A 10,363-nucleotide genomic window follows, 5' to 3' on the forward strand; every position below is an offset into this window, starting at 1 on the left:
CTGTCACTGAGGAGCCAAGCAGGGAAGAGGATTTTGGAAGTATATGGAGGATTTGATGTTAGATATGTTTTACTAGAAGAAGGGTCTGTCATGTTAAAAGCACACAGCTTATCCATTTATCTGAAATATTATTCCAAGCACTTATAAAATCTTGGTAGTAGAACAGCCAGAGGTATTTTAATTAAGATTTTAAGTATCATGCTTTGGGAAAATGATCTCATGAATTTTGTTTCAGCAGCAGCAGATGACAAAGCCATTGCTGGTGTGAAAACAGAGAGACAGAGCAGCCTTTAATGGATACTACTGGATTTCTTCATGACAGGATGGAGGGATGCTGTCCCCAGGATGGCACAGCAAGGGGCCAATATCTGCAGGTGAAGGAAGAGGAATGCCAGGTTCTCTGGTCACCTCTGCTGCTCACATCCAGCTCTGGAGCTGCTGCCCTTCCCCACTCCTACCTGGAGCCTGCAGAGACAAGAGCAAAGGGAAAGCAAAGACATCAGGTCAGCCAGGCTCCAGATTGTCAGGGGAACTTGTGCAAAGAGCGGGGCTAGCCCAGAAAATGTGTAATTGGCAAAGTCGAGCTATTACCTGCTGTAAGTGGAGACAGAAAGATAGTTTTGACACCACAGTGAAAATAACCCTCCTGGAAAAAAAAAATCAATACAAACACCAAGGAAAGAGAATCAGAAACCAAGACCATCAATTCCTGAGATAAAGAGAGTTGAAAGTCTCAGTGGGAGGACAGCCAGATCTGTACTGGAAAACAAAACTTTACTTCTTTTGCTGACAAATTACTTTTTATGCTAAAGGACAAAGGAGCCATGAGGATGCAGGCCTCAATGTACAGCTGAAAGAGTAATCCTTGACAAAAGATGGAGCAGGCAGAAACCTCACGGAAGCTTTTGCAGCTCTCCTTTCTCTTCCACAATTGCAAGATTATTGTACAATGAAAAACAAAGGATTTCTGCAATTTTGTACTGTTTTTGGCATGTCACACAAACGTGCTCCAGGCCTTCTGCTGTGACAAGGGCAGAGCCAGAGCAGGGGAAGCAGCAGCGATACAGCACAAGTGTGCCTGGCATTAGGGAATATCCCACAGAGGAAGGTGGCTCAATCAGGTCCCAGGGGCACCTCACCAGTCTGCCACCCCCAGCTGATCCCAGGGGCACAATGCTCCATCACAGCCAGTGCTGGCTCATCCCCTCCTGCTAACTGGCAGAAATCACAGTGAAAATGGAAGTTAATTTAAAGGCTCCCCATAAATCTCATGCTCAGAGCTACAAAGGGAAAACCCTTCTACCTTCTGCTTTTTTTTTGTCTGCAAATACAAAGCAACCAGAGCTGTGCACTTGTTTTATAACAGCTCTGTCTTTCTGTCAGATCTGTACTCTTTGCCTCACAATGTCTGCAGTATATAAATGCTTTGCAGCAGTTCTTTAGCTTTTAAGGTAATCACATAAAAGATCCTTGACTGCATAAGCACAGCTAATCTGGGTAAATGCCTTTAAGCATCTTTACATTTCTTGATAATGGAATTCCAGACAGCCCACAGATATCCACATTTTAGAAAATAATGGAAAATAAAGTGTCTAATTTTTTTAAATGCCTCATGTTCATCATATACGGAGAAAATCCAGAGCTCCAGGCAGCATATCATCATTACAGTTATGTAAGTCATACCTTGTTCTGTCATCATCAGTTTGAACCCTGCCTTTGGCTGGGGCACGGATGCACTCGGTGTTAAGTTGCAACTCAATCAGAGACAAATTACCACATGCTGCTAATTAGAGCCAGACAGGAGGGATCCAGGTGTCACAGCCTGGTGACAGAGCCTGAAGGGCACACCGAGGCCCTGAGCTCAGGAGGTGTGTGTGGGATCTGCTCCCCTGGGAGCAGTGGGAGGAGGCAGGTCCTGCCCTGTCAGAACTCAAAATGTCCCTCAGACATTTTTGGATGTTCCGGGTCCAGGTCAGAAGCATTTGAGACCCTGGCAGGCAGGTGCAAACAGCTGTGATTTTGAATTTGAGCCACTGAATGATTTACCAACCTTGCAGGAAGAACAAGAAGTCACAAAAGTTTAGATATTATAGTAGAAGTAGTCACAAAGTAGAGGGAAGAATTTCTGAGTGCTGTACAGGGGGGCTTTAACACCTGTACAGGGGGGTTTTGGTTTCGTACATGGGGGTCAGAGGTTTTAAGATGGAGGGATTTGGGCCTGACCTGTCATTCCTCTTTCTTCTTCCTTACCTCCATGTTCTTGGTGATGTTGGCACTCACAAGTTGGTTTAGAGTAGAAAAGCACCATTTAATATAGGTAATAGGCATTGGGGAAAAACTGTGAACATGTAACACGTAATGTACATATAAAAGACAGCAGCAGCCCTGGGCAGGGAGAAGAAGCAGTCGGGGTCAGAGAGGATGTCAGGGTGTGTGTGTGCCTCTGCCTGAGCTGTGAGCAAACCACAGCAGCCCCAGAAGAAAATCTTTTAGATAACTTGCAATAAACTGCCTTGAGACCCAACAACAGAGACTGCTGAGCCTTTCTTTGGAAGCTCGGGTTGGAGGAGAGACTTTTCCACCACATGGAGCCCCCCCTGACCTAGGGTGAGCTCAGGCACTGCCCCTCAGAGAGGCTTTGCTGGTGGTGCTGAGCACAGGGCAGGATGCCAGCACCCCTCAGCCTGCCCCTCTGCTGTGGCTTCACTTGCTCTGCTTCAAAGGCAGAGGTGCAGAGTGAGAGCTCAGGTGGGTGAACCTCTGAGAACTGAGGGAGAAATGAGGGTATACCTCGAGTATAATGGTGCAAACAACCACTAACGTATTTTTGATACCAATTACAGTAATTTGAACAAAGAAGTTGTCCTACCTTTGATTTCCTCTCCTTCTCTTCCTGGCTGGTTTCATTAAAACCACTTATAGAGATTTGCAGCAGTTCTGTTTGAAGTGCTGCCATCAGGATTTTCATTTTCAGTCCCATCAGAAATGGTCTTACAGCAGGCTGGTTGTGTTTCACAAAGGGATCTGTAGCATGTGGCCATCACTCATTGCCAGAGGTGTTTTAGACAGGCTGGTCCTGTGGTTCTGAGGTGAGTGCCAGGTGAGAAGCTCCAGAGTGGCCACAGCAAGGGCCAGTGCCCGCCCTGGTGCCAGGCTCCCTCCACAGCTCGAGTGCTTCCCAGACCTCCCTCAGCAGCTCCGAGCTGCACTGCACCTGCAACCCAAACCTTGGTTCATTTGAAGACTAAGAGCCAGTCTGGTTCACACTGCTCCTGAGGAGAGCATCCCTGTGCACCCTAAAGGGGGACCCCAAAATGCCAATGAACCTTGGGCCTGCATTCCCCAGTTTCATGGTGTTTCCTCTATTTATTACTAGCTTTTCCATGTTCATATCTTTGTGCTGATCACCATTTTAAATGGCAAGATTTCTAACTTTCCTGGCCCCTCAATAACGTGGCAGTAAATGCCCCTTGACAACAACGAGGGCACTGAACTGCTGTGGATTTCCATGGAGTGATTCTGCTCTGGCTCTTACTCATCAGGCAAATCAGAAATGCAATTTGTATGGCACACCGATGAAGAAAGACACTTCAGGACTCACTTGGTAACTCAATCACCAAAGACATTCACCAATTATCCCCTCCCCGCAGTCACAGGGTGAGGGTGATGGCGAGGTCATGCAGACTGAGTCTTTTTCATTTGTCCATGACAGAAGAAGGGAATACACTTTGCAAATTATAATTAGCAATTTACTCCAGCTGTGGCTAATTCGTAGCTGCATTTTGCACTCCAGGACTCAGCACTTGGGCAGACTCCAAATAAGGCACCAGCATGGTGTGTCCAGCTCCAGAGAGAGACAGAGAGACAGAGACTGCCAGCCACACCATCCCCTGTTTACCTGCCAGGGGTGTCCTGCCAGCCCTGTGCTGAGGATGGAGAGAGGGATCCTCTGTGGCAGGCACATTCTTCTCCCTCTCAGGATTTTTTCATAGAGGAGCACAGAGAGAAGAAAGAGAAAACAATTTCTATTTCTGCTCCTTGTTTTTCCCATGTGGCATGTGTTTGGAGAATTGTTTACCTGGGGTGATTGCTTGATTGGATTCTGCTGAGGATTGTTTGAGCCTGATCAATTCCACCTGTGTCTGGACTCCTGCGAGAGGGTCACAAATTGTTAGCAGTTAGATATGGTTGTTAGAAAAAGTAGGTTTGTAGTTTTAGTATCTCCTTTAAATAGTATATTAATGTATTATAGTGTAGTTATAATAAAGAAATAATTCAGCCTTCTGCACTGGAGTCAGACATCATCATTTCTTCCCACTGGGTTCACCTGCATTTACAATAATCCTCACACCCCAGCCCTGCTCCCATCCCAGCTCAGTGCTGGCCAGTGGTGGAGGGGGCTGGGGAAAAGCTGCAGCTCAGGGGAGCAATAAATTCTTCTCCACTCTAATGGGGCACTCTGGGCCCAGAGAGAAATTGGTGTATAGGTTCACAAAAATCCTGCTTAATAAACAGAAAGGGAGGGGATGCTGGAGGGAGCATCCAATCTGCATCATAATTAGGGGAAAAAAATAACAAATGGCAGAAACAACCTGTTCCCATCTGCAGCTGCAGTTTGTTCCCACTGGATTGAACAGGCAGGCACCAAGCCTACCAGGAGCCTTCTCTGGAAATGTATAAGTGTTTCATGCAATAAGAGTGGGAAAAGAGCCTCTTTTTATAGGTATTGCAGAATCTGCTGTAATGAAGCATCAGAGAGGATTTTATCAACCAGACACTTACTTCTGCCTCCAGCCTGGTACCAGAAGTGGGGGGCTCACCCCTGGAAGAGTCTCCTTGAAGAGAGCCCACACAGGGACAGCAATTAGGCTCCAGATCTGGGGGTCACCCTGGTGTGGGGCTGGCCTGTGCCCTCTGCAGAGGTTCAGGTCACTGTCACATTTGGCTATCCAGAGCAGGAAGATGCAGTTCCTCAGTGGAGCTGAGGACATTTCAGACATTATTCAATCCCAGACTGAATAATTTATCCATAAACCTTCCTAATGAGCCTGATAGTGTAGGAATGAGAGGAAGTAGCATTGTTATCTGTAAACAGCAGCAGCTGACAGCATGTTTAATCACAGGCTACATAACAGTGACATCCATGGAGAAGAGGATTTGACACTTCTCCAATTAGTCAAAAGCAAAAGCACGAACGCAGAGCCTGAGGCTCACTGAACCCAAAACAAAGAACAACAAATATCAGAGCTGGGGAGTCCCAGTGTGGGGGAGGCCCTTGGGGCCAGGGGCAGGCTGTGCTGGAGCCCTCCCCAGCACCCTGAGGGCAGCCAGCATTCGAGGAGAGCCCTGGCACCACTGCAGAGCCAAAGCCACACTAATACCACAGGCTCTGCCCTGCCTCCAGATCTGCAGCCTGCCTGTGCCTAACAGGATTTTGCAATCCATGGTGAACATGCTAATGGGATAGAGAGGTAAAGAGTTCATCCTACTCACTTTTCTCTGCTTCTTTTCTTGTTTTTTTTTTTTTTCTTAGCGTCTCTCTCCCAGTTTTCTCTGGCTCATCTCCTTCTGAGGTCTGCAGATTAAAAGAATTAATATGAGCCAGAAGTTACTATGTGAATCCTACTTATCACAAAGTAAATGGGATCTGGTGGGCTGCAGCCCTGGAAGCCATGGCATTGGTTGACAAGGGGTGTTGACAAGGCCATCAGGGTTTTCTTTCCTCAGCCCCCACGTCTGGGGGATGCAGCTCACAGGACTGGGGGAGCACAGGGAGAAGGGAGCAGAGCTACGGGAGCTGCTGCTGATGTGCCACTGCATGTAAGGGAGCAGTGGTGGTGTGAAAAGTACATTGGTGGCTCTGCACAAACTGTGGAGAGCTGCTGGATGTGCCAGGCACCACCAGGCAGGAGGGAACAGCTCTGGCACCAATGTAACAGGAGCTACAGCAATTGCTGCTGCCACCTCTGCTTCCACAGCAGGCAAGGTTTAGCATGTGCCCTCTCTTCTTCTGATTCCAGATCTTGGGTTAAACCAGTATCTGCTCCGTGGTGAAGTCCAGGTGTTTTGATTTATCTCTGAGAGACCTCATTATCAGCCACAGCAGCAGACTCTAACCTTTCATGGTAGGGCCCCTTTGAATTTATTTTCTGCCCCAAGGTACAAGAGGAACCATGAGAAATCAATTTTCTTTCCTCCAAGACCCCCTAGTTTTCAAGAACTTTTAAAGGGCAGACAAACCATAACTGGGACATCTTTTACCTTTAAAAAGGTCCTTCATCATACTAGATTTTGATTAATCAGCCTCCTACTCTCCTGTCACTTCTACAGCGGAGAGTGCTGGAGACCTCCCACCAGCCCCTCTCTGCAGAGGGAGAGAGAGGAAGAGAAAGAGAGGGAAAGGGAGAAGGAGGGGGGGGACAGAGACTTCCACAGCTGGGGGAGCAGTGAGGAGGGCTCAGCCCCTGTACTCAGCTGCCCTCCTGCAGCTCCTGTTAGCAGGGAGATGCAGCACTGCAAGGGTGCAGCTCCTGCTCACCTGGTGCCTCTGCCTGCCCTGTGCCTGCCTCCAAGCTTTGAGAATTTCCTGGGGCTGCAAACCCCGAGACTGCCTGACTTGCCCAGCCACTCAGCAGGCCCTTGGCACAGTCACAGGCTGGCTGAGGAGCCTGACACTGCAGGACAAGGTGCTCATCCCAGCCCAAACCTCAGTCAGCAGGCATGGGGGCCTGGGGAGCCCTGCAGGCTCTGAGTGGCAGCAGGCAGCCTCCTCTGCCTGCCAGATAACATACATAATTCAGCTGAAATATTCATTTAAGACTGTCTGAGCCATGGCAATAACCTAGACATTATGACAATACAGATCAATAAGCCCAGAGAGGATCCTTCACTGAAACATGCTGCAATTGTTCAAACCAAGTCTTAATTGTGACAAGAATTGATTTCTCTTTTCTAATAACCCTGACTTTTAATTAAAAAGTAGTTAAGTAGACAATGCATTTCCAGGATCATTTAGAGGCAGGACGATATCAAGGAGCACACACTTAAAATGCAGAAGTGGTGCCTTGTTAATACAGTGGGACCAAGCACAGCCTGTGCAAGTCAGATGGCTGAGTAGGGCTCAGGGACCCCAGGACCCCCAGGCCAGCAGGCACAGCTCCATCCTGGCCTCACAGAGACATGGGCACGTCCCCACTTGTTCTGTCCTGCTCCCCAGGGTCCTCCAGCCATCTGCATCCACGCCCTCTTGCACACAGGAGTGCATCTAATAGCTCTGGTTATCCAGCAGAATCCAGCACTTTGCTTTGCCCTTGGCCATGGCACATGGCAGAGGCTGGCAGAGGGCAGGAGGGCAGGAGCAGGCAGGAGGGCAGCACAGCTCCCAGTGCATGAGGGCAGGGCAGGCACTGCAGCTCCAGGAGCTCAGTGGGGTGAGCACAGCCCCAGCACAGCCTCCCCCCTGCTCTCCATGTGCTTCTTGGGACAGTCCCAGGATGTGCCCACAGCCCAGAGGGGCAGGTAGGAGGGAGTGCTGGAGCCCCTGTGAAGGCTGAACTCCTCCAGCCTTTTTTAAATAATTATTTATTTCCCAGTAGTGTCTTAGTGGCTGCAGCTCAGCACAATGAGAGTGCAAGGAGCCAGATGTGAGCCAGATGTGAACCAGATATTTCTCCATCATCCTCCAGTAGAGAAAAATGGGCCAAAACACCTGAATCTGATTGGAGGGAGACCATTCACATCAGAGACTGTGTTAAAAGAAGAAATGGCTTTTTATCTACTAATCAAGAATCACAGAGGAAAACACTTTGGAAGACACCCATAAATGCTGATGGGAAGCTGCACCCCTTGTCTGAGTTCCCCTCATATAGATCCTGCTCTGTGTCAATGAACCCACCTGCAGAGTTTTGCTAAAGGTCAGCACTGGTGGAATGTGGAGCAGCAGCCCAAAGCAGGGAGAGGTGCAGGTCCCAGAGATCTTGTCTCTGCACTGAAAGGGGCTGGAATAGCTCGTGGCCATTCTCACAGAACTTGTCTGGTATTTACTCTGCTGGTGGATAGCTAAGTGGTCAGACACTGCAGCAAATCCTGTTTCCCTGGGTCTGATTAGATTTGAGAGCAGCTGTGCTGGAGTGCTTGATGATATTGCCAGGAAAGGAGAGCAAGGACTGAAGAAGATTCTCAGAAACATCCCTACCCACTATTCCCCCTCCCCAGCCCTTGTTCATGCCAGTCAGAGATGCAGAAGCATCCCCCTTGCAAACAGAGCCCATTTATTCATAACCCTTGACTCATCAAGTACAAGTCAAACCACAAACAGTGAGAAATGTTCTCCAAACCCCCCAGCAGCCACACAATGCTGCATCCCTGCCAAAAGCCACCATCTGCCTGCCCCTAAAACCTCTTTCCAAGAAAGGTAAATCCATCAACCGAGTATTGGACAGCCCAGAGGGAAGGACAGTGCTGGCTGGCAGTGTCACTGGCCTCAGGGAAGTGTGGGATAGCCCAGACAAGTTCCCTGAAGAATTTGTGGGGCTAGAATACCTTTTCATGCTGTTAAGCTTTTAATTCATCCAGTTTTATTACTTTGGGTTCTTTTATTCTGTAAATCAAATAGCCCCCATAATAATAAAACCCTTTGTTAACACCACTGGGCTCTTGCCTAAAACAACAGCACACCATCTCCTGGCTTTCAGTTTGATCTTGCTGTCACTTGGGACAGGATTAAAGAGAAACAGCTCCACTAATTCTTCCAAATTCCTTCAGCAAACATCAGCTTGGACCAAAGAGGATGCAGGATGCCACTGTTAGTAATTCTAAAGAAGCTCTTCCCTTGCAGATGGCTGGGGACCCTCAGCACCCCAGCTTTGAGATACTCACCCCAGGCCTGGAGCAGCTGCCAGCCAGCTCCAACTCAGGTATTTTGTGGGAACTCAAAATGTCCCTCAGACATTTTTGGATGTTCCTGGCCCCTGTCAGAAGCATTTGAGACCCTGGCAGGCAGCTGGAAACAGCTGTGATTTTGAGTTTGAGCCATGAAATTATTTACCAACCTTGCAGGAAGAACAAGAAGTCACAAAAGTTTAGATATTATAGTAGAAGTAGTCACAAAGTAGAGGGAAGAATTTTTGAGTGCTGTACAAGGGGGGTTTTGGTTTTGTACATGGGGGTCAGAGGTTTTAAGATGGAGGGATCTGGGCCAGTCCTGTCCTCCCTCTTTCTTCTTCCTCACCTCCATGTTCTTGGTGATGTTGGCACTCACAGATTGTTTTAGAGTAGAAAAGCACCATTTAATATAGGTAATAGGCATTGGGGGAAAACTGTAACCATGTAACACGTAATGTACATATAAAAGATAGAAAATCACCATTTAATATAGGTAATAGGCATTGGGGAAAACTGTAACCATGTAACACATAATGTACCATATAAAAGATAGAAAAGCACCATTTAATATAGGTAATAGGCATTGGGAAAAACTGTGAACATGTAACACGTAATGTACCATATAAAAGAGAGCAGCAGCCCTGGGCAGGAGAGAAGAAGCAGTCGGGGTCAGAGAGGATGTCAGGGTGTGTGTGTGCCTCTGCCTGAGCTGTGAGCAAACCACAGCAGCCCCAGAAGAAAATCTTTTAGATAACTTGCAATAAACTACCTTGAGACCAAACAACAGAGACTGCTGAGCCTTTCTCTGGAAGCTCGGGTTGGAGGAGAGACTTTTCCACCACAGAAAGCCACCCCTGACCTAGGGTGAGCTTCGACAGTATTTAAGCAGCCTCTCTTCTTAACAGGAGGTTTTCATCCCTGTTCAAACCCTTTGCAGAGGTGCTGCATGGAGCCCACACACGAAGGGGCTGATGTACAATTCCTAACTCGTCTTGCTCAGACAGAAATTAGCATTTTGCCTTTGAGGGGGAGGAAGCAGTGCTACCTCCTGCTGCAGGACTGGCTCTCAGCAGGACCTGTCAGCATCTGGAGGAGCTCTTCTGCCACCATCCCCTCCCAGCACCTCTCCCAGCCATGGCCTTGCCAGGGACAGGACTGAGCCCTCACCACAGCAAGCCCCAAGGTCCTTGAGGTGCCCACAGCTGCCATCCTCACCCAGCCCTTCCTCACTCTCAGCTCAGCTCACTGCTTTTGGCCAGCAGCTTGTCTCACCTCTGCCTGCTCTGTACAGTTTGGGTCCTGCCCTGTCGGAATCTGAAGTATTGATGATCCTGAGATTGTAGAAAGTCTCTGTCTGTCAGCCCCGCAGCCAAAGCAGAAGCCATAATTGCTCTGTGCTGTTTCCAGGTTGTTTATTCTGTTGATCTCTCACATGTTCTGCTGCCCTGCCCAGCTCTGTCCTGCAGGGCAGCGTGTGGGG

General features: G+C 48.4%; 1 long non-coding RNA gene across 3 annotated transcripts; it reads right to left on the reverse strand.

Moving 5' to 3' along the window:
- Window positions 1-149: 149 nt before the first annotated feature.
- LOC146765566 (uncharacterized) lies at window positions 150-9,949 on the reverse strand. Of its 3 annotated transcripts, XR_014949936.1 has the most exons (6): window positions 7,895-9,949; window positions 5,494-5,575; window positions 4,079-4,150; window positions 3,899-3,972; window positions 2,870-3,214; window positions 150-465 (listed from the first exon to the last, which is right to left on the reverse strand). It is a non-coding gene; the product is annotated as an uncharacterized LOC146765566 (long non-coding RNA). The 3 variants fall into 3 exon arrangements; XR_014949935.1 differs by lacking the exon at window positions 2,870-3,214; XR_014949937.1 differs by lacking the exons at window positions 2,870-3,214; window positions 7,895-9,949 and adding an exon at window positions 5,851-6,697.
- Between the last annotated feature and the right edge of the window lie 414 nt (window positions 9,950-10,363).

Source organism: Lonchura striata, chromosome 23 (assembly GCF_050655825.1).
Source record: "Lonchura striata isolate lonStrDom1 chromosome 23, ASM5065582v1, whole genome shotgun sequence".
Taxonomy (NCBI): Eukaryota; Metazoa; Chordata; class Aves; order Passeriformes; family Estrildidae; genus Lonchura; species Lonchura striata.